At 37.3% G+C, this 25,231-nt stretch overlaps 1 long non-coding RNA gene across 1 annotated transcript; it reads right to left on the bottom strand.

The window, feature by feature from the left end:
* Positions 1-535: 535 nt before the first annotated feature.
* On the bottom strand, positions 536-18,655 carry LOC140511374 (uncharacterized). Its single transcript, XR_011969522.1, has 4 exons — positions 18,608-18,655; positions 7,954-8,078; positions 1,258-1,401; positions 536-653 (listed from the first exon to the last, which is right to left on the bottom strand). It is a non-coding gene; the product is annotated as an uncharacterized lncRNA (long non-coding RNA).
* Between the last annotated feature and the right edge of the window lie 6,576 nt (positions 18,656-25,231).

Below are 25,231 nucleotides of genomic sequence, written 5' to 3'. Positions count from 1 at the left end.
TTTACCTCAAGTTCCTAAATTTGGAAGAGCCATACATACAAATTTTGAGAAACACCACGGTCTAGCAGAAAAAACTCTGGACTTTTGAACCAAAAAAACAATACAGAAAAAAGAGAATGGCAAAAGCAATTATTAGGGAGTCTTGTCCAAGTATATATATTTAACTAAGGGTTAGGAATACTCAAAACTCAAATTTTGAGGGATGGTCACACATTTAATTATTCTAAATATCCCTCAAAATTGGAGTATGTTAGTATCCCTTATCTTTGCTCTCCTATTCCTAATCCAATAGTTTGGAAATGATGCTGCAGGAATGTGAGCCATGGGATCTGCAACATCATTTCCAACCCATCTATCCTTGAATAGGTCACTTTGCCTCAGTGATCCTCAGTTTCCTCATCTGTAGAATCAGAAAGATAAATATTCTGATGTATAAGGAATTTATAATATAATTGTAGAATTTCTTCCATTCATTCTCTGTCTCTATACAGTACATCAGTGGAAAAGCAAAACATGTTCAGAGATAAACTTACTGGCTGCTCCATGTCCATTGATCTGGGAGCTGATTAGATGCTGGAGTCAGAGAAGGTAGCCTCTCTCCTTTCCAGACAAAGAGAGGGAGATGAAGGAGTTTCAGGAAAATTAATACAAACCTGGATTCAGAGAAGAAAAAAGCCTCACCATTCTAAAGATTAATATGTTTCTTCCACCCCCAACCAATCTGGGCCCTGAGGTTGGACTGACATGGCAAGTACTGAATTATAGTGAGAAAAATGTACTCTGCTGTAAGACTGTAAAAGAGATGTGAATCACAAACGCGATTTAAGGATAAATTCTCTTTGGTCAGTTGTTTGTAGCTATTTGATTCAGTGTAGAGCTTCCAAAGGGCAAAGGCAGTTAAAAATCTGTCACAATGTTTGAATTCCATTTTTTTCTGAAAGTTTTTATTTCCTCAAGTAATTTTTTTTTACAATCCTAACAAGTCCAATCAGAGAATCACAGAATCTCAGAGTTGGAAGGGCTATCAGATGCCATCTCGTCCAATTTTTACAACAAAAATTCCCATTCTTTCAGGTTTAAAAACCTCCAATGAGAGAGAACTCACAAACTCCCACTGCAATCCATTCCACTTTGAATAGCTATACTTGCCTGGATTTTTTTCTTTATGTTGCAACCAAATTTGTCTCTTTGTGCCTCCCACCTACTTTTTTTCCTCTTGGGTCAGACAGAACATCCACATTACATCCTTTCAAATACCTGAAGCTGATTATCATGTTCCCTCTAGATCTTCTTGATATGAAGAACTCCCACTGTCTTCATTTGCTCCTCTTCTACGCTGGACTCTTGAGCTTATCAATATCCTTCCTTCAGAAAACTGAACACCATCTTCTGGATGTGTACCTGTAAAAAGCAAAATGCGAAATTGTCATCTCAGTAGACAGGCACCAAATGGTGCTCCTCAAGCAAGTTGAACCTTGGGTTGGCTGACACATTATAGACATACTACATTGTTGACTAGTCACTGAAATCAAGCATATCAATTGATCATTTGTCTTGTATCCTCATCATTATGTGGGATAGAGGCCCAAGGAACAAGTAATACTATAATATTTGTAATTCAAGGTGCTCCAATATTATAGCTTGTGAAGAATATTCTTTTACACATTTGAGATTTTGACATCAGCATTTTTCATTTTAGGAATTTGTCCAGTGGAATACTTTTTAAAATTCTAATTTATTAAAAATGTCATATTGTAACACATATGATCTCACCTTAGGTCAGAGCCCTCTAAATGTCACTTTGTTACATTAAACTTCTTAAAACTGAATTCTGTGAATAAAACCTTAAGACTCTCCTATCCCACAAAAGGATAAATACCCATAATTTGTGTTGAGTTGCTTTGAGTTTCACTTTATTCATATTCTTGTTGATCTGCCTTCAGGATTCAACCTGTTGTTCTCTCATCCAGCACCCTCGAACTTAAAATGAAACTTGATGTTCTTCTAGCCCTTTCTTTTTTTTTTACAGTCAAAAACAAGCCCTCCTCTGAACTATCATCATCACATTGTATGTCTCTTACTGTAGCTTCACATCCTAGCTTTGATTGCAATTATTTGTGCATGGGTGTGTGTGTCTTATCCTTCCCTATGAGAGTAGAAGTGTCGCAAAGGTAAGAAATGTTATTCTTTGCTTCTCCTACAAGCAATACCTTGCACATGAGAGGCATATATAAAAATAAATATCTAGGTCATTTTAAGCTATAAAAAGCCATGTCTACTGTTCCAACCCAAAGGCATATAAGCTAATATCCTATTAATAATAAACAATGTTAAAATAAATTGATTAAAAATAAATAAATAATTATAGTCAAAGAGTGTGTTTTAAAGCCTTCCAAATCTAATCTCCTTGAGAATTAATTAACTCAATTATTATATTTTTAAATCACTTTTTTGCTGATCTTACTTTATATACATGAACTTTATGAAGGATCGAAACACTTCTATTACATTCTAACATTGACATGACTTCTCTCCCAGGGAGGTCATGAGTAAAATTGTGAAACAGACAGAGTTCAGCCATAGTGTCCTTCTATCACCATTACATAAAACATCTTCTCCCTTTCAGGACCTATTCCTCTTGAGTCTCATGCCCAATTACTGTGACAATATCACACACACACACACACACACACACATACACACACACACACACACACACACACACACACACACATCTAGCCCAAATCCCATTTTCTAAGCCAGGGGTGGGGAACCTATAGCCTGGAGACCACATGTGGTCCTCTAGGTCCTCAAACAGAGCCCTTTGAATCCACAGAATTCTGTAAAGTGCAGATTCAGTCACTTGAGGACCTAGAGGGCCACATGTGACCTCCAGGCTGCAGGTTCCCCACCCCTGCTTTAAGCTCTTCTATCCACTATATTTACATGACTTAATTTAATCAAAGATCTGGTGGGAGGGAGTGATAATTCCATATTTTTATCAAGAACCTTCAAACTCTTAGTTCCCCTCCAAAATGACTCATGTAGGAATTACAGAAAGATAAGAGGCATTATGCAGACAAGTGAATTATAAAAAGGCATTCACAACAAAAAAATTTTAAGGAGAGAAAGATATTATATAGAACAAGGCTGGGTCCATAACATTTTTTTAAAGAATATAATATAAACTAAATATAGGTAAAATGAGAAACCATACCCTTTGAAAAACAACATAACTTTGTGAAATAAACTGTATAACATTTCTTTATGGGTTACAATAAAATTTTCCATCTCTCTTCCTGCTTCACAGAGAATTTTTTTCCTGAGGTCGTTAAAATGAGAGAATGACAGTAGACTTTCTTATCAACAGCTTGTTCCAACAGATACAATACACGGGTTTGGGGATCAAAAAGAGCATGAGAAGCGTTTCTGCCAACATTGGAGAAAATATTGAACATCTGCTCTATCTGGGATCCTGGGAGTTGTAATTATAATTTTTGAAATCTGTACACAAGAGTTATAAATATTAGAACTGTAGCCTGTGAAAGCCATGAAATATTTAACTTGTTTGGCAGGCTTAAGCAAAACTCATAAACTTAATTTAAGCAAGCCAAACACCATAGTTTTACCAATTTTATATCTTTCATGTCATTAGTTAGATAAATTAGAGCAAACTATGAAACAGCGTAGAAATTGCATACTGGAAGTCCTATGGGCATCCAAAAAAGATGGGCTTTGAGAATTAACACATTTCACTAGCACTTCCCCCTTTCACCTTTGCCTGTAATTAACACTTGCAAAAGACGATCTTGAATATTTGGTTTGGAAATGGAGGAGCTGGATGCCTTGGGTCTCAAGGAGATATAAGGCTACACCAAAAGGTTCCGATTAAGAATGAACAGAAGAGGCCAGGCAGTCCACATCATAGCAGTCACAATAAGGCCCAGAGGCAGCTATTGATTTCTACAGGTGTCTGTTCAAGCTGTCAAAAAGCCATATGCCATTCCTGAAACAAAAGCTCTCATACTCTGAAGTACGGGCCTGCCAAATGTTTCTGTGATGCTGCAAAAGGTAAGCAAAGAGAATAAGGGAAAAGACGGGGAAGAGGGTATTGTAAATCTGCTATACCCAAGTCTCAGTTTGTTTAATCCTATGGCATAATTATATTTCAGAAACTCCCTTATCAGAACAGAATGGATACCATAATATGTCTCAGTCTCAGGTCTGTGCCCATGTTATAGGTACCTTTCAAATTAAACATGAAGCAGATTTTATTTAGGAAAGCTTACTACAAAGTCAAGTGCCCAATATATTGCCCCAATATTTCTTCCTCACCCCTTTCTCTTTCCATTCAACGATGCAATGTCTTCTCTCATCTTCTGCTTTTCCTCCATTCTAAAATGCATTATAAGAAATTTTCTGAGGGGAAGGAGAAATAGCAATGGTAATAATATAATATGTTGGGTGTCCCAAAAGTCTTAGTCCAATTCTAAGCTTTAAAAAGCAGGAAATTACACTATGACTTTTAAGACACCCTGTACCTCACTTAGGTAGCACTTCATAGACTGTTCAAGTTATCTTTATTCTTACAACACTGTGGGGTCATTCAGTCATTTTCCAGATGAGTAAGTATACACAGAGAGGTTAAGTAACTTGTCTGAGAACACAGAGCGACAGACCTGAGATTAGAACTGTGTTCCTCTGACTCCAGTCCAGTTCTCTGGCTGCTAGAGAGAGTGCAAACTGGTGCCATGGAGAAATTCAATCTGAAAGGGTTAGGAGAATGAGGGCAAAGCTAATTCATGCTGGGGGGTTTTTTTGCTTTCAGTCCCTTTTCCTTTCCCCTCTGTGCCCTTCTCCTTACTCTGACTCTTTTCAGATTCAATTACTATACTAAATATCCCCTGCTCCTCTCTTCTTCCCTTGTCTTCGTCTCTTAACCCCTATAAAGACCTGAAGCTGGCTGTCAGAGCTGGGTATTCCCAAAAGTCATAGGCAGCCTTTGTTTGCAAGTTAAGAAACTACAGGAATTCCCTCCTTACTGTCTGCATTGTATACAAGAGAGCAATCAGATAGATCAGCTGGAAACCCCTAGCTGTGAATAAATGAAAGAGTAAATGAATAGACAAGTTCAAACCAGATATTTCACTGAAATGTCCTGCTGGTAGAGTTTTATTCTGCATTTAAGAAGACAATACCCATGCTCAGGCTATTCCTCCCTGAAGTGTAGAGTTGACATCACATCAACTGTCAGCACAGAGGGACCATTTCAAATCAGAGCTGAGAGCTCCAATTCAGTCCAGTCAGCCTGTCCCATCTGTCTGGGGCCAATCCAACATAAATTGGAAGTCCCGACATGAATCTATCAGTGGCCCACAAATGGCACCAACTGAAACTTCTGGTTTGCTTTGAAAGGTGGGTGTCCTCGTTGAGAAGACATTTCCTAAGTGAATTGGAATCCCAAGGTGACTAGACAATCCATTGTCCTTTGAAAATCTCCTGGATTTCCAGAATCAGCCCTGACTTGGAATAATCATCTAGTGATTGCACTGGAAATATGAAGCTCCCTTAGACTTGTTCCTATTCCTAGGATATCCCAAGTGACCCTGGAAACAGCCTGAATTTTAATACCAAAGAAGTCTCCTTTGCGAGGTGATAAAACAGGACTTCTTCTCTAACCTGTACTTTCTCCCTTCAATGGAAGATAGAGGGTGTTGACCTATGAACCAAGTCACTAAGAAGGCTGAATCAACTGCATGAAAAAACTAATACCAGCAGAGCAATGGTTCATTGTCTTGGATTGTCCCTCTCCCCAAACATTTTTAATTCATTTTAGAGTTTATTATAGTATCATATTATAATGTAATTTAATATTAAGAATTGATTTTTCCCTTTAAAATGAAATTTAAAAAGTTTTCAAAGTTAAATTCCAAGCATTAGAAGGGACCTCAGAAGTCATCTAATACAACCCAAAACTGGCCAAAAATATATTCTACAATATCACCAAGAAGTAATCATCCAGTCAATGCCTGATGCCCGCCCCTTGTGAAAGGGAAATGACCAGTTCTCAAAGCAATCCCTTTCACTTCTGGACAGCTTTAATTTTTAGAGAGTTGTATCTTATACTTAGTAGAAATCTTCCTCTTCACAACCTTCACTCATTTTTCCTTGTGCTTGAGACACCACTAGTTGTCACAGTGGATAGAAGGCTTTGCCTAGAGTCAGGAACACCTAAATTCAAATCCAATCTCAGACAATAGCTATGTAATCCTGGGCAAGTCGCTGAATCTTTGTTTGACTTAGTTTACTGTATAAGTATCAACCATTATTCTATTTCAAATGGAATACCTGTACTCAATCTGTGGTAGAGCATTCTGAGCTCATATTAGTCTAATCAGTCACAGTTGGACATATTGAAACTTGAGTTTATCATGGTGATGTCATTTTGGTCCTCTTCAAAAACGAAGGACAACAACCATTATTCTGTGCAAATATTCTCAATCTCTTCACTCAACTCTGGCATGGCATAGTGTTGTATTAGATGACTTCTGAGGTCCCTTCTAATGCTTGGAATTTAACTCTGAAAACTTTTTTAAAAACAGGACTTCTTCTCTAACCTGTACTTTCTCCCTTCAATGAAAGATAGAGGGTGTCTTTTTTAACTCTGGGAGGTAGGTGCTATTTGAAGTAAGGAAAACCTAGGTTCTAATCCTGTCTCAGTCACTTACTAGTTGTATGATCCTAGTTGGGCAAGACACTTAACCACTCACCTTCTCAGTTTCCTCAGCGACAAAATGGGAAAAATAATAGCACCTACCTCCCAGAGTTATTGTGAGGATCAGATGTTAACATAAGTACTTTTCACACCTTAAAGGGAAGCCTGGTGGCTCACTGGATAGAGCACCAGACCTAGAGTCAGGAAGACTCATCTTAATGAGTTCAAATCTGGCCTCAGACACTTACTAGCTGCGTGACCCTGGGCAAGTCACTAAATCCTGTTTGCCTCAGTTTCACTCATCTGTAAAATGATCTGGGGAAAGAAATGACAAACCCATCCAGTATCTCTGCCAAGAAAATGTCAAATGGAATTATGAAGAATTGGACATGACTTGAACAACAAAAAAAACCTTCAAGCACTCCATAAACGCTAGCTATCTTCATCATTGCTATTACAGTCTCTAGTTCCATCAATAGCCTTCTCACCCTTTTCTGTCACCCTTACTTAGTGAGAAAAATAGGCATTTCTGTTGTGTAAAGATTAAGAAAATCTCCTTTACCTACCCTTCATGTGTTTTTCCTTTAACCAAATGTGTACCTGAGGGATAAAGATAAGCAATCCTAAACCAACCATCCCTGGGAGGCATTCTCTTGTCGTTGTGTAGAAGCCAGCATCAGGAGGATGTCTCCAAATAAAAAGGGAGGGAGGGAGTTCAAGGGAGAACCCTACGAAAAGTGAAACACTTGCGTTCACTCCCTCCCCATTCAGTTTTGGTGACGCCAGGGCAAAATAGACAAGTATAGTGCTCAAGCAACACTTATGAATATGTGATGAATATGTGAATATGATAATATGAAGAGGAGGAAGCCATTCTGCTTCCAAGAATGAACAGACCCTGGGCCACAGCACTGACAGAATCAACTGTCTCTTATAGTGTTGTTTCAGCATTAGGCATAGCTATCCTATAGTTAGGTATCCAGCCAACAGACACACATTCCATTTGGTAAACCTGTATTAAGTTCCGACTATATGTAAGGCACTAGTATTACAAAGGGCAAAACATTTCCCACTGAAGTTAGCCAGGTTTGTTTATAGATACTTTATCCAGTTATAATAATTTTCACAAGCTCAGAAATTCTGGTAAACCAACCCTTGAAACTTGCTGACATTTGTCCATTTGGCAACTCATAAAAGCCCCTTGAAAAACCATAGGAGTATATGTGTAAACTACTTACCAAATTATATGATGCACATGCCAAGAAGGGAGCTATGCAGAATAAGGTCACTGAGTCCTGACTGTCTTCTCTATGTAACTTTATTTTGGTCTAATGTTGTATATAGGAGGTATTGCCAAGATCAACTGAAAGAAGCAAGGACAGATGAAATAAACCAAAAACAAATAAACAAACAAACAAAAAACAACTCTGTTATTTAAAGATTTTCTTTTTAAAAAACATTTTTTGAAAAAATTTTAAAACTTAGGATGTTTTTTAAAACATCCCTAGAAGATGTAGGTTTCTCTAAACAATGTTTTCTAACAAGAGTTTTCCCAAAAACCAAAGTTCTAGTTTTAATTGAGTAACTATCCATCACTTAATGCCAACAATATCCTAAGATTCTGAATGGAATGTAGAAAGATGACCCCTTTATGTGGGACCCATACCACTGCATGAATACCAGTCAAAGGACATACTGAAAAAGGAGGTGACAAGTAGAGGCTAAAAGGTTCAGAAGCCCTGTCACCACTTTCCCAGAGGTGGCCCAGAAATGGTTTCTCAGAAGATCTGAAGAGTCATCTAATAGATAAGAAGGCATGCAGTTATCCTAATGGCTTATTCTCCAGAAAGCAAGAACTTAGGGATATTAAACTATCTGGGCTGAATAGGAGCTTATCCTAGATTTACATCCTCTTTTAGAAACCAGTTTATAGGAAACTCTTTATGCATTAATGAGCTGAATTAATTACATAATTATTGAATCTCTCACTTCCATCCATTTTAAATTCAATTTCTTTTCAGAAAAGAGTAATTCCATAGAAATCCAGATAGATGATAAATAGATAAAAATAGATAATAGATGATAGACAAATAGATAAGAGATAGATTAGATAGATGATAGATTAATAGATGACATAAATAGAAAAGAGATAGATAGACAAATAGATAGAGAATATCTTTCTATAAGGAAAACAGCATCTAATTATTTTCAGCACCTTTCTATTACATCCAGTGACTTCTATTACAACCAGTGACTGTTGCTAGCTCCAGGAGTTTTAAAGCTAGAAAAATATAAGCTCCCTGAGGGCAAAGAGTGTATCACTTTTGTATTTCTATTCTGAGCACCTGTTCTTCTGCCTGGCTCATAGGTAAGTGCTTTAAAAATGTATTTTGATAAGGTGATTGATTCAAATGGACCTTGATGTTCAACAAATTTAATTCCTCCAAATTACAGGTAAAGAAACTCAGGACTCAAAAGGTAGAAAGGGAATAAAAGTATATAGTTCTGACTATGTGCCAGACCTCATATTAAGCACTTCACAAATATTGTCTTACTCCTCACAACAAACTATGAGGTAGGTACTGTTATTATCCCCATTTTACAGTTGAGAACACTGAGACAGATAGAGGTTAAGTGACTTGCCTAGGATTATACAGCTAATAAGTGTCTGAGCCTAGATAGATTAAATTAGAGATAGATTGATCTAACCAAATTTAATTAGGCAGTAAATCACACACTCCCAATCTGAGCCCAAGATCTCTGACTTTGGATCCAGGACTCTCTCCTCTACCTCACAATGCCTCATCAATGCAAACCTTCACGTGTATGGCAAAGGATAGAGAGCAGTAGGGAGTTCCCACATGATGAGAAGAGCAAAAACAGGATTTCCTCCTGTCAGATCATTTTTCTAGTTAGCCAGAGTCACACCTAAGACTTCACTCTCAGGAATGGACTTCTCTATCACCCAGAAGATCAGGGCTGTGGTACTCAGCAATCTGCAGAGCAGAACAACTTTGGACACTGTGTGTAGATGATCCATACATGGCTTGCTGAGGGTTGAGTATTACTCCTGAGGAGCCTCATCATACTCCCTTTGCCTCATACACAGATCTGTTTTAGCTCCAGGATAACAAAGAGGCTTTACAATTTAGGATATTTCATCATCTCCACAATTCTAGTCAGAATCTAAGGTACACAATCAGCATCAAAGCCAAGATCATTTTACCAAATGTGTAAGAACAACACACTGCCTCCATCACAAATTTCTCCTCTATCCCAATTCAATTAGGATTGAGAATTAGGAAATAGGAGACTTGCTCGAGAGTTTCAAGTGAATGGAAAAAAATCTGCAGTATTTTGAACCAAATGAAGCCTTCATACACATAAAATCCTAATCTACTTCTCTAAGTTAATAAAAAATGAAGGAATGCCAGGGCTGCTGCCATGACTTTACAATATAGGGGGAGCTACTTACCCAGAAGGCAGAGGTAGTCTTGGGAAATAGTCAGTTTTTACAAATGAATGACACTAATTTAATCCATAATTGATAATAAATAATGAAATTAAAGAATGAAATAATTAAATTCCTGACTATAAAGTAACTCCTTAAAGGTCACATATACCTTGTAACTAAGAGCACAGGTCAACTTCATTGCAATATTGGGGAAAATTACATTTCCAATGACTGATGTTTTTATCAATATTTAACACTGGTTAAGCACTTGTGATATCTACGAGATCTCTCAGAACTCAGAAGGTATATTATATTTTCATAGAAAGATTATATTCCAAATACCATGACTAAGTAGACAGAATTCAAGTCCAGATCTACTAAACTGAAAGCTCTAACAAGAGACTCTTAAGCACAAAGTGGAGAAAATATTCAATCTACCACTTCCCCAGATTCTCCTGGCTTCAGTGACCTCTTTAACCAACACTGGTTAGAGACACTTTAGACACTTTAAAAGTTCCCCTAAAAATGGCCTGTATCCCCCAGCTAACCCAGTTGGGACAAATTCTAGATATGATTGCTGCCAACCCTAATCTAGCCAATCCCCATATTTTGAATTTGTGGCAGCACTCAACCTTTATATAAATGCATAGAGAACTTCCTTCTATAAATATATATCTCAGTCTTCCCTCCTCCATTCCCCTTGAAAGAGAACAGATAATTGAGCTAAATCTAAATTGGAGATAGAGCACTATGGATAGGTGCTAAGGGGGAGATCCAAAGTTTAAATGAAATGTGAAAAAAAAAGACAAGGCAAAAAAAGAGAAAGGCATGTGGACATTCAACACCTAGCAAACAGTAAGTACTGAATAAGTGCTTGTTGAATTGAATATGAGTATAAGCAACACAGTGATAATAAAAGAAAGTCTTAGGTTCTCCAGACTAGGGCACCGTGCCTCAGCTGCCTTCTCACTCCACTCCTGTGGGCCCTTCTCCTACTGATGAGTTCTTTACAGAGCCTCCATTTTGGTGAAGGACCCAGACCTCATTCTCCAGACTTCTATATCATGTCCCTACTGGGTACCTCCTCAACCTTTCAACTTGTATGTGTTATCTTACCATTAGAATATAATAAGATTCTCAAGGGCAGGAAATTTCTTTCTTTTTATTTTTTTTTTCATAAATCCCAACACTTAGCACAGTGACTGGCACATAGTAAAAGAGAAATGTTTTTTAACTATCTGACACTGTGACATCAATAGAAGACCCTAGATTGTGGTGGCCCCAAGGCCAATCAAAGTCATGTTTTCTTGAGAACTACCTAGTTGAAGCCTGTAAGAGGCATGAAGGAATTTAGTTAAGACATGGAAAGGATTTCCCATTCTGATCCATTATGGGTGAATTAGAAATGGCCCCAAAACATATTGAATTGAAACATCTACGTGTGTTAACATTTTTTTAAAGTGGCATAGATTTTCATAACTCTTTTTATATTGTGTTAGTACTGAGGAATAAGTTGTGCACTATGTAATGTAAGAATGAAATGGATTTTCAAATCAGTTTCCTGGGGTTTCAGAATAATTTCATGTTACCAGATCAGTGCTGGAAAAAAAACACACCTCATCAAGACTCGTCCAGAAGCACCTCATTTTGATAGGAAAGTACTTTGTGATGATTACCTAATAGGCAGCATTTGTTGAAATGCTTTTAATAGACCTTTTTTATCACATGCAAAAGAATTTCAATGCTAGTTCAGTCTCCTGTTTCATTCTGTCATGAATCAATTTGTAGAGACATTTAGAAGTCAATAATCCACTGCAGCTTTGATGACAGGTGATTAATTTCTACATTTTAGAGACATAATAAGATTTAGCAATAAAAAGGCCTTGAAGTAACCTACCAAACAGCTTTAATCTCAGCCTTGGGACTGTTGCTAAATATGAATGCTTGTACACAAATGTGAGTGATTTAAGTTAGTAGGTTTTATTGCCAACTTCTTGTGTTTCCATATTAATCTTGCTTTACAATCAGCCTATCTATACAATCAATTTATGTGGGATATTTTTTCCAACACAATGCTTGGGGTGGGGGTGAGGGGAAACAAATTATTTACACACAAAGGATTCTACAAAAGAAGTCATTTTACCTGCTTATTGCTGAGGGGATGACTGATTTTATTAGTGCAACAAGAGAAGAGAGAAAGAGATGAAGGCTGCTTTCAAAACCTAGGATCCTAGAAGTGAATATATTCAGGCAAGGCAAAGGAGAGTAAACTAGAGAACATGATTCCTAAGAAATTGGAAAAGGTGATTTCTGTGTAATCAGTTGTTCTCCCTTTCTTGATAGTACTGTTTCTATTTACTTTATAGTAAAATTCCAAGCTGATCTCAGGAGAATTTGCAGACATGAAATGATTGGAATCAGGCACTATTAAAAGTTGCCTTTAAATCTATATCATAGAAAAATTAATAAAGACAGGGTGACCTAAAAGGGACATGTGTCCAGCTGGAACCACAAAGGAATTGTGATGAGTCCCACGGGTGACCATGTGGAGAGAAAAATGGATGCTCTCAACAGTATCCATAATTTATCATTTTCTGACCAACAAACAGTGTGTTCTTAGAAAATGACTTGCTAACTATTCATAAGGCAGATGTTCTAAGTTCAGCAGAGTTGGGAATGTGCTTGTTAAGTCTGGGTAGCTTGGGGTTTTGCTTTGTTCTGACATGTTTTTTGATGTGAGTTGGAGGATTATTGCTCAAAGGCTTTTTGGAAGAAATGTGTTTTCAGGAAGGAAATGACTGAAGAAAGGATGGCCACTTGACAAAAAAAAGGACAAAGAAATGCAAGTACTAAAGAAATGAGACACAAAAACAAGGATGGAGAATTTTGAAAGAAATAACAGATTCAAAACTAGACTCACCATTCTCCTCCCCAAAACCTTACTTCCTTTCCCAATCATCATCTAGTCTCTGAGGTTAGAAATCTAAAGTCCCTCTTTAATTCTTCTTTCAGCTACATCAGTTATATATAATCATTTATCAAATACTCAGGTCTTCCCATTCATCTCCAGTCAAGCTTCCACTGCCCTCATTTAGTCCTTCATCAGTTCTTGCCTGGACTATTTAGAAATGCTGCCTTGCTAGTATACATATGCCTCCAGTCTTGCCCCAGCTTAGTCTATGCTACCTGCTAATGCCAAGCTAATCATCATAAAACAGGACTTTTATCGGTAAACAAGTGCTCAAAAACCTAAAATCCATGTTGCCTGTTTTGTCTAGTCCAAATTCATTCTGATTTAAGACCTACCATAATCTCAGCCCACCCTGTGTACTCAGTTAAGATACAGGGTACATCTGCTTTATTGGAGATGAGATCTATAATTCTCCAAGAATGAATAATAATACAAAGATTTGCTACCAAAACAAGATGCTTTGGACAACGGTCCCTTATCTACCCTAAGACTCAGGGTTCTTTTGATTCTTCTCTGTTGTGGCTTCAGTTAAATACTAATAAATTTGAAATCTGTCTAACATCTAATTCCTCTTTTAACAAGAAGGATGGAGCCAACATTCAGGACAGGATTCATGAGAAGACTGTAGCAATAGGTGAGGAACTAAACTTGAATAGGACCGGAGGAACAGCAGGTAGAAAATACTAGAAACCAAAAATCCTGAATTCATGGATTGGTAAAATTTATTGCATTCCCCCAAAACATACCTTTAGTTCCTATTCTGCTAGCTCTTGAATTGTGCCCTCTATGCAGTCACCTCTCCTGTATTGTTCTACATCCTTTCCTTCACCTGTCCAGCTGCTCTACATCCTTTAAGACCCAGGTTGGTTCCCACGTCATGCATGAAATCTTTCCCAAGTACATCAGTCCACACTGATCTCTCTGGTTAATGTGAAACTCTAGTTATACTTAAAGTCAAAGTTAAAACAAAAACATAGAGATCATCTAGTCTAACATCTTGCTTTTACAAAACAGGCAACAGAGACCCAAAGAAGTGTATGACCTAGGGTCATATGACTTACAGTGGAAGAACAAGAACTTGAATCAATATCTTGTTACCGTAAGAGCAAGGCTTCTTTAATAGGACCCCTTTGTTCTCTAACATGTTCTCCTCATTAGATTGTAAACTTATTGAAGATAACTTTCTTGCCTCATTTCTTTTGTACCCTCAATGCACCTAACATATTGCTAGGTAAATGGTACACACTTGGTAAAAACTAGATTGATGAATGACAGTCATCTAAAATGAATACAATAGAAATAAAAAGTATAGAACCTTGCACAGAAGAAATTTGAACCTGATGCACAATTAAAAGGCAAAAGTGTTTAAAAGAGTCATCTCATCAGAGTAGAAGCATTATTGCAATTATTTTAAATACTGTCTTGATCTCATGAACCTTCACAAGGCTTATCTAAAAGCATCCAATAGATATCCCTTGTTCAGATTAGCTCAGTAAAACTAAACCAAAATGGCCTGTTTCATTTTAAGGAGTATGCTGTCTATATTTACTATAATCTGCTAAAAATATTGTCAACACTAAAAAAGTGACACAAGGTTTTTAGTCTCCATCTGCAGTCCCTCAGAGGCATTCTGTATCAATCACTTCATCAGCGAGCATTTATGGAATGCCTTCTACACAAGTAGGTAGAACCCTTTCTAGGGGATAAAGTTGTTTTTAAGTGTCTTGCCCCTCACATTAGAGGCCAGTTTCATTCATTCAGCAACAATTCATTTACTCAGTATTAATAAGCACCTATAATGTGCACCAGAAACTGGAGGAGATACAACACTTAGCCAGACTGTCACAGGGGATGAGACACAAACACAGATTACTGCACCCCAGAATGACATGATAAGCACATTAGAGAATTATAACACCAAGTGCTATCTGAGGTTCAAAGGGGAAGGTAGATCATGAGTGACTTGGAAAGGCTTTCTGGAGAAGGTGACATTTGAATTAGGGAGGAAGGACATTCCAGAAATAGGAAGCAACCTGAACAAAGAATCAGAGACAGGAAAAATCAGGGTATGTTTGTGTTTGGGGGGCTGGGGGAGTGAGGATAGAGAACATAGTGAGGACAGAAAGTACTCCATTTCAGCTGTAGCATGATACATAAAAAGGAAAAGTACAAAATGATGCTGGAAAATAATGTTGCCAGCTAGCTAGTATCTGACCAGGTCCATTGCTTCTTATTGATGCATTGTGTTATTCCAGGATTCTTTTAGCTCTAATATTTGTAATTATACTTGAAAAGACATAGTGGGGTATAGAATGGCAGGCAAAGGAATTTATACTTTACTAGATAGAGAAGAGCAAAACATTGAAAAATATTGATCAGAGGAATGACAGGACAAGATTTATGTATAAGATATATTATTCTGAGATTAGTATGAAAGATGGATTGTAGGAGGAGTGAAATGCTCCAGGAACTAGTACAATAGTGGGAAATCTGAGTGTTTTCTCTGAATTGCTGCACAGTTAATCTATGAACTTGCAGAAAATGAGTCAACCCACTGGCCTTCAACTTTATAAGCACCTCTGAACTCTATAGCCACATTTGACCCAGTGAACAAATCTGACTAAAAATGAATAGATTGATTATCTGTGTTCTATAGAAATACCCTTGGTTGTACTTTAGCAAGAAATAAGCCATGGAATCATAGATTTAGAGGTAGAACAGACCTCAGAGGCAATTAGTCCAACCGCATCATGTTACAGAAAGGAAACTGAGGCTCACAAAAGTTAAGTGATGGCCCCAAGGGCATGTAGAAAGTGTTAGAAGGATATGAATCCAGTCCTTTGATTCCCAAAATATTTATTTTTCCTCTATACCATTTAGTCACTTTCCTCGGTTGAAAACAACTAGGAAAACAATGAATTAAGGAGAATAAAAGATGAAATGGATATTTTCTTGTCAATACTCAACAAATTAGACAATTTTTTGACTTCTATTAGCTTGAAATATATAAATGTATCCATTTCCTACTATGGTTTAGTGGGAAAGAAAAAGATATTTTTTAATGGAAACTTTTCTCACTACATATTTCATTATAGTTTGTAGTGGATTGGCATTGAGCTTCAAAGGATTCTGAGGGCCACTAGAGTTACTGGATAAAGCAATGACTGAAATGCTGCCAAGCCAATAGGAAAAAATTTGAGGCATTGAGATATTTGCAGCACTGTTTCTTCAGCAGTGTCAAATCATCATAAAATACAGAGCTAGAGGTATGGGGGTGGGGTGAGAAGGGAATAAAATCTTTCCATATTTGAGGTCAGAGATGAGGTACAACCATCCCCTCTGTAGGAAAGGGGTGGCTCTTATAAGAGGACAAATGTACAGCAAGGAAATGAATCAAAGCAAAGGATTGGATAATTGAGAAGGTGACAAGACATCAGATAGCAAATGGCAGGGTGAGGTATCGAATAGGAGTTGCCTGCCCAGTAACACACAGGAAGAGTTATGACATTTATGCATTTTCATTTCTACAGGTGGGAACCTCAAATCATTCCATAGGCTGGCCTCTGAGTATCTCTAATCCAACCCTGCCAAGACCCTTTTGATATATTCCTTTATTATCAAAGATGGTCCTAACATATTTTTACCTCTATTCCTTTGGTCCCAACAAGATACATTTTAAATCTGAATCACCAGTGAATTCAGTCTCCATTTTAATGTTTCAGATGTCTCCACTTGGAAATTATTTTCCACATAATATGTTGGTTTTTTATTATCTAAAATAATTTCCCAGAATATTAGAGCTAGAAGGGGCCTTAACAATCATCTAGTCTAAGCTTTTTGATTTAAAAATGACAAAACTGAAATAACATTTAAAAAACACACACAGAGGGTTAACAGCAAAGCAAAGACTTGGACCCAGGTCCTCTGGCTCTAAGACCAGTGCTCTTTTAATGGGACCCTTCAGTCCAACAGAATTTCAATAAATATTTTTCCAATTACTATGTAGAAAGAATGTGTTAGCCATTACAAGAGATATAAAAGAAATTAAGACAGGCCCTGACTATCCTCAAGGAATTTGCCATCCAATGGAAGGAGGAAAAAAGAATAGTGAGAATATGAAGCCGTCTGTTATGTGTCATTAAAAATTCAAAGGGGAAATAATTACATAGATTTGGGGAAATCAGGAAATCTTTACACCGAGGGCACTACTTTGATTTGAGTCTAAATGAGTAATAGAAGCAGAAAATTGTCAATAAAACAGGTAAAAAACCCCATTGCACTCTGTGATGGCCATGCCACATCTAGCAGGCAGCTGGGTGGTGCAGTGGATAGAGCACGAGTCAGGAGGACCCGAGTTCAAATCTCACCACAAATACTTGACACTCACTAGCTGTGTGACCTTGGGCAAGTCACTTCACCCCAAGTGCCTCATCCTGGGTCATCTCCAGTAATCCTGATGAATATCTGGTCAGATGGCTCTGGAGGAGAAGTGAGGCTGGTGACCTGCACAGCCCTCCCTCACTCAGAACTGACTCATGTCATTATTTCTCTGAAGGCATGGTCTTCTTCAGCAACGAAGAAAGAACACACCACATCTAGCATATTCAGTTCAATTTGACTACACTTTAAAACAGACTTTGACAAACTAGAATTCACCTAGAAAAAAATATTTACTCTGGCCAAGAAGTTGGGCAAAGTACAAGTAATGAGAGCCTTGGTGGGGAAGCAACCATGTCATCTGGACATTCATAACAGCCAAGGAAGGAACACTTAGGCATGGGATGTTAGCAAACCATATTTTAAGAATACAGACAAAACACAGGTATGTTGCTATGTTCAGTAACTTTAAAAAAGAACTTGACTCAAGAACAGGAGTTCTCTAATGCATGAATTTGTGAAAATTTGATTACACGTGATCTGAGATAAGACAAGAAGTAGAGACATCACAAAAAAAGCGGTATAGCAACACAAGTAAGCCTCTTCTAAACTCAAATCTTTAAAGAATAAAAGATGGAGGGGAAGAGCAATATAACCAAGGATTATGACCAGTAAGTGACACAAGCCCATTAGAATAGTCTCAGGAAGGATGAAACTGAGAGTGAACTCAGGACTATTAAAAAAAAAAAAAAACCACATTTATTAAAAAAACCACAAAAAGGGTTATTGAAGTTGTGCTCAGAGCAAGAACAAAGGACAGGAAAGGCCTGATGTTTGGAGTAAATACTCCATGTGAAATTCTGTGTCTGACCTGAATCTCCCAAACATGTCCCCCTAAATACTTAATGTATTTAGGCCCAGCTAGGGTAGTTTAAAAAATACATTTTAAAATAGATAAGATAATCAAATATAGCCTTGGACAACAAAAACAGGCATACAAAAGCTAGTTGTGCCATCAATGCACCTAGATTTTCATATCTATCAATATAATATTAAAACAAAGAAAGCAGTGATGAAATTGGAAGCTTACCTGCAGATCACAAGCTGTGTTGTACTTGATTAATGGCAGTCCCTAAAAGAGACAAGACCTTAATAAGTTCTATGAACTGAGGCCAAAATCCCAAAAAATTCTAAAGACAATCTCATCAACTTTTTACCCATAAAGCTAGAACCAGGTAGTACTGCTCTAGCCTCCACGTCCCCAAGTTTCCATGACAAGCAGAAACATGATGAAAAAGATCCTAGGCTGGGGTTTTAAGGGAGAGAGGATCTTAATTTATAAAGGAATCAGATTATGACCAAAAAGAAATGTCAGACCTAGAAAAGTTGATTCTAATGAGCAGCTAGGTAAAGATGTAGTAAAGATACTGCTACAAAAGCAAAGTGACCAAAACCAGGAGAATAATTTACAAAATAACAGCATTGTATAGACAAACAATTTTGAAGCATTTAGGAACTCTGATCAACACAATGATCAACTACCATTCCTGAGGATTTCTGCTGAAACATGCCACCCATCTCTAAAGATAATAGACTCCAGATACAGATTGAAATGGGCGGTTAAGTGGCACAGTGGATAGAGTGCTGGCCCTGGAATTAGAAAGATCTGAGTTCAAAGCTGGCCTCTGATACTTATAAGCTGTGTGACCATGGACCCGTCATTTAACCTTGTTTGCTTTAGTTTCCTCATCTATAAAATGAGGTGGAGAAGAAAATGGCAAACCATTCCAGGATCTTTAACAAGAAAACCCCAAATAAGGTCATAGAGAATCAGACACATCTAAAATGTCTCAACAACACAGTTTAAAGCATATCTTTTTACATAACTAATGACTTGTTTTTCATCCCTTCTCAATAGGTCAAAGAAGGAGAGTTGAAATGGAGAGATTTTAGAACTGAAAATAAAATTTAATTCTTTTTAAATTAAGATATTACTAGAGATGATTCATGTCTTTATTAAGACTTTGGTGCCAGCAACCTGGCACCTCGCCCTCAAATCTAAGATCCTGGAGGTAAAAAATACACAGCTAATTGTATGTCACCTTGGGAGGGAGGGGTAAGATGGGTGGGGAGGGAGGGAGAGGGAGGGAAAGAAAAAATCTAGGTTGTATGGTAGTGATTGTGGAACACTGAAAATAAATAAATAGATGAAGGATAAATAAACAAACGTAAATAAACAGATCAATTGATTTTAAAAATACACAGCTAGCTACATGTAGAGTATCAATGAAATGTGTGCATTTCCTGTTTGGGTTTTTAAGAAACCTAGCCCAACAAAAAAAAATGCACCACAGAAGTCTATTGTTAGATGATGACCTCTATCTTCAAAACATAAACAAGAAACAGCATTTAGGAGGAAAAGGAAGAAGGCAATAGTGCATTTAGAGGAACATAAGAGACTTCTCTGTAATATCATCCTTGTTTTTTTTTAATTCTCTTAGGAGAATATATATGCACATATTTGTAATATATATGTGTACATACACACCTTATATATACACTTTACACTTTCTGAAATGAAAATTGTTTTCCTAAATAAGAAGAAGTAAGAGAGGAAAGTGTGGAAGGTAGAAGGAAACTTATGTAAACACCTGCGACTTGGTCATTGAAATTGCTTAATAAGTGGAAAGTTATTGTACATAAATGCACATGTGTATTTGAGACTGGGTTTCCCTATCTCACCTAGTCTGAAAGTGCCACAGCTACTCACATGCCTAATGCCATTGCTGATCGGCAGGGAAGCTTTGATCTGCTCTCTTCCCCACCTTGGTTGTTTTGCCCTTCCTTAGGCCACTAAGTAGCCCTACACTCCCCAGGGCTCACCATATTGGCTCTACTGAAACTCAGAATTCTGGAGCTTTGGTGATCCTTTAGCTTCACCTTCCCCCATAGCAGCGATCACAAGGGTGCACCACCACATCTGACTATGTTACAATATCTGTGATGACTGAGGAGATCTACTAAAACAAAATAAAAATATCTACATCATAATATTTCCCCTCTCGCTCAAAATCCCCTCTCAAAAAACATGTTGTATCTGGATACAAAGGAAGCTGTTTTTTTTAATGTGTGGCTAAGCATTATTTATTATTTAAGGAGAAAAAAAATCATAATCTTTTTGGGTGGTTCAGTATAGAAACATCTGTCGAAGTTTCTGTTTCCTTTTTTTCCTTTTATTTTATGTTTATAAGAATATGACTTTGATTTGTTTTTCAAGAATAAAGAAGTTATTAGTCTTTTTAAAAAAAGAAGAAAGGGGGGAATTATACACTGAATCCCCATAGGAAGGAAGTTGAATTTTTAATTTTCATTTCACCCTGCTAAGCAGATACTAATTAGAACAACATGCCAAGCATTTGGAAACTACATTGTGATGTATTTTTTAATCAGTAATGTATACAACACTCTAGAGAAGAAGGAATGGTCGCATTATTAGGCTATTCTGGATCCTCACTATAGCACTGTTTGCAGCAAAGTGGGATTTGATACAAAACAGGCCATTTTTTACCCCATTTAAAAGGATTTAGTCACGTAAATATCACAAGGACATCTGTGTTAGAAGTTTTCAACACTATAAGCAAACCCAAGACAAGGAAGGAAGCAAGGAAAGAAGGAAGGAAGGAAGGAAGGAAGGAAGGAAGGAAGGAAGGAAGGAAGGAAGGAAGGAAGGAAGGAAGGAAGGAAGGAAGGAAGAAAGGAAGGAAGGAAGGAAGGAAAGGAGGAAGGAAGGAAGGAAGGAAGGAAGGAAGGAAGGAAGGAAGGAAGGAAGGAAGGGAGGAAGGAAGGAAGGAAGGAAGGAAGGAAGGAAGGAAGGAAGGAAGGAAGGAAGGAAGGAAGGAAGGAAGGAAAGGAGGAAGGAAGGAAAGGAGGAAGGAAAGGAGGAAGGAAGGAAAGGAGGAAGAAAGGAAGGAAGGAAGGAAGGAAGGAAGGAAGGAAGGAAGGAAGGGCGGGAGGGAGGGAGGAAGGAACGAAGGAAGAGGCCCAGTGATCCATCCATTCATTGTACTACCTAGCTGCCTCTGGAACCCAAGGATAGCATATGTTATAAAATATGTTAGCACAGTTATGACAGTGCTCACGTTTCAGATGAGCAGGCAGTATGGTGCTTCTCCCAACAAAGGCAAACATAATCCTTTGATTCCAGGATATACAATATCCAGCCTTGCTCTCAGTTCTCCACTAATATTACCTTGTTCAAAATATTAAAGCAGGAGAAGAGCTTAGAGATCACCTAGTCTAGGAATGTACTGGTAAATAGCAAACAATCAACTTTGGGGGGAAAATGTACACATGACACATTTTTAAATTTAATCTGTATTATTAACATTTACTTAAGTCTGGATAATCAACATAAACCAAGCCCCGATTTGTAGCATTTGCCAATTTCCAAGATGTAAATGCTCACACTAAAAATTTAACAATTGCTCTTATGACCCATTATGAGCTGGCTCTGACTAGTCCAAATCCCTGCTATATCAATAAGGAAACTGAGGCCTAGACATAAATGGTTTGTTAGAGCCTTTTAAAAGCCAGTTAGTGGCATAGACAGAAGCAAAGCTTGTCTCCTGACACCCCATCACAGTCTCCTTTCCAACATAGCGCAGTGCCACTCTCCTGGATGTTTAAAAGGCCATATGTTCATCAGTATGGTCGTTTAATATGTATGTCTACTGCCGAAAACACTGAAATGAAATTCTCCACAGGGCTAATCTTGAAAAGGCTAATGCCTGTGAGATATGGAAGAATCCATCGGGCTTGAGCATTCTATTAAGATCAGGATTTCTAAAACAGTTTGCTTAAAACAACTACCTTGACATTGTAGATTACTTGTGTCACAAACCCCACTCTCATATATCTGACCTCTATTTGAAGAAACTAAATCACAAGCCATAAGGATTGATTTCCAGGTCTCTTTATTCAAGGTAAAATATGAGGCAAAATCAAATTTCAGCATGTGGAAAAGTCATGCTTACAAAGGCAGGCCAGTCAAGACTCAACATCGTGTGCATGTTAGTGTTAAGGGAGATCAGCAGAAATGGGGCAAAAGACCTTCATCAAGAAAACAGACTTAGAACTCTGAACAAGGATCCAGAAAGGCATTTTTCAGGACATATAAAGTTTTTTTCAGGATATGGCTATTCTTCCAACCAAATTTGCTTTCTGGGATATTCAGAACAAACTTCCATACATCATCAAAATAATTGCTCTTCATATGGAAATAAAGTTAAAATCTCCACTCATTATTATGATATAAATTTGACATTTATTAACTTAAAAATATTTGTGCTCATTCCTTCTCCCCTCTTCTAGGAAACATGTTGCACTTCCCTTCTCTCACCACCCACTTCTAGAGGCCTTACAGAAATATGGGGTAGACAGAGTTTAGGGGTCTCGCCTAAAAGGAAATAGAGAAAGCTTTCTAAGTTTCCTAAGTCCTTGACTGCTTCACACCTCAGTACTTCAGGAAATCCATGTCCACTGCTATCCAGAGGCCCACGATTACATCCAGCTTGTTTGCACACAGCTATTTGCATATTGTTCTCTGCCCCCCCAATTAGAGAGTGAGCTCCTGGAGAGCAGGGGCTGTCTTTAGCTTTCTTTGTACCCCCAGCACTCAGTATAGCACCTAGCACAGAGTAGGAGCTTAATTGACTGACTGACTGACTGACTAGCAATCTTCCACCAGTGAGGAGCCAAACCATCCATGCCTGATTCTCATCCTTTATGCTTCTTATTATCATCTTTCCATACGTTTTTCATAAAGGATTTAGAATACATGTGCTGAAGGGCTTCCTGCGGCTGGTTCTTTAATATACTCACACTAAAAGTAATACTCTAGAAAAGAGCACTGGTTCTGAGACGCATGTCAACTCCAACAGTTTAATCACTGAACAGTCCTACACAAAGTTGTCATTTTTGAATAAATAGAAAATAACATATACAAGGATTGAGCAAATGATTCACAGTTGCAGTTTTAAATGCCCTACATTTAGAAATGTTTAAAAACCCTGGTAATTAAAGCTTTAGAGGAACCTACTCAGATTATATTAGATTTCTTAAGAATTACAAGTATAACTTTATAATTAGAGTAGAGGCATAGGGTGCAGTATTCTGCCAGGAGAAACCACCCAAGGGTATAAAATGTTGTGAAGTAATGAAAAAATAACTTCTATAATAGATTAACATTGTTTGTATTTGAAAAGGTAACTAGTAACCGTGGAATCTGAAATTAGGAAGACGAGTTCAAATCTGACCTCTAGATTTACTAGTTAAGTAATCCTGGGCAAATCATTTAATCTCTATGCCTAAATTTTCTTATCTGTATAATGAGGGTAATAATAACCCCTAACTCCCAGGGTTGTTGTAAGCATTAATGAAGTAATACTTATAAAGTACTTTGCAAACCTTAAGGCACTGTGTAAGTGTTAACTATTATTATGATGACCTATGCATATGATGAACTTTTTTGTGAGCAAAATAATTCTTCAGAAACTATTTGCAAGGATAAAACATTTTTTCAACATACAAAGGATTGCTAGGTTTGTATTTTTTTAGGGGGGGAAGGTTATCTTCTGAAATTTATCATGTTGATTCTTATTTGTAGTATTTTCTATCTTGTCGTTTATTTTTTCAAACAAAATAAGGCTTCCCCATAATTCCATAACCTATTAGGGTGCTTCAAGGTTTGCCTTGAAGTCCAAATATATTTTGAGCACTTGCTAGCCCATCACTTTATTTCAAACCAGGTTCAAAATATGAAGAATGGTTCATTTTCACCAAATCACCTGATAAGTATCTGTCCTTAGGCTGTTTTAGAGAATGTCTTTTTTTTTTTTTTTTTTTAGCATTCAAATGACTGAGCAAACAGACCAGAGACTCAGTATTTATTACATCTGTCAGGAAATCTTATATTTGTTGCTGACATTTAAAGAATGTATCTTTCAGGTCTCTAAAACATACTAAATAAAGGCTACTTTCACAAAGTGAGGCTCCCTGCAAGGTAGAAGATTCCTAGGTACGATGACCTCTAGAATGATTCACTCCTGATATGCCAATTACTGCACAAGAAACACTGTACTTCTCCTACCTCAGAGGAGAGGCTTTCTCCAGGGGAAGATATTCTAGAATAACTCATTTCAAGGTAGGAATTTTATTAAGAAAAGAGAAATAAAACAAAGAAACTTTTATATATTGGTTGATAGGATGATTCTCTTTTTATCAGACAGTTAATTAATCAACACTACATTGATTTTAACCCACTGACATTCTTAGATTCATTAACAGAATTTTATTAATTTGTGAGCAAAATATACCTCTCCCTCATAATCTACCTTTTAACTAAATTAATTGGCATCGAAACTTGGTGAAATTAATTCATGAAATAATTCTTAAGCATTTATGAGCAAGGGGTGGCGATAAGTACTTGGAAAATGACATAAACCCTTCTCTCAAGGAACTTACAATCTAATACAAGAGGTATAATACGTAAACAATGTAGTGTGACCTAAGATAGAATGTGATAAGAGCAAAAGAGAGCTTCTGAGAAAGTATTCTAGGAAAATTTGAGGGGTATTAATAGTTACTTGGTTTCTAACAAGGCCAAAAAAAATGGTCAAAAGCCATCTTAGATTCTTGCATCAATGGGCTATACTAA

This window comes from Notamacropus eugenii, chromosome 6, assembly GCF_028372415.1.
Source record: "Notamacropus eugenii isolate mMacEug1 chromosome 6, mMacEug1.pri_v2, whole genome shotgun sequence".
NCBI lineage: Eukaryota > Metazoa > Chordata > Mammalia > Diprotodontia > Macropodidae > Notamacropus > Notamacropus eugenii.
This window is presented reverse-complemented; position numbering and strand designations above follow the sequence as displayed.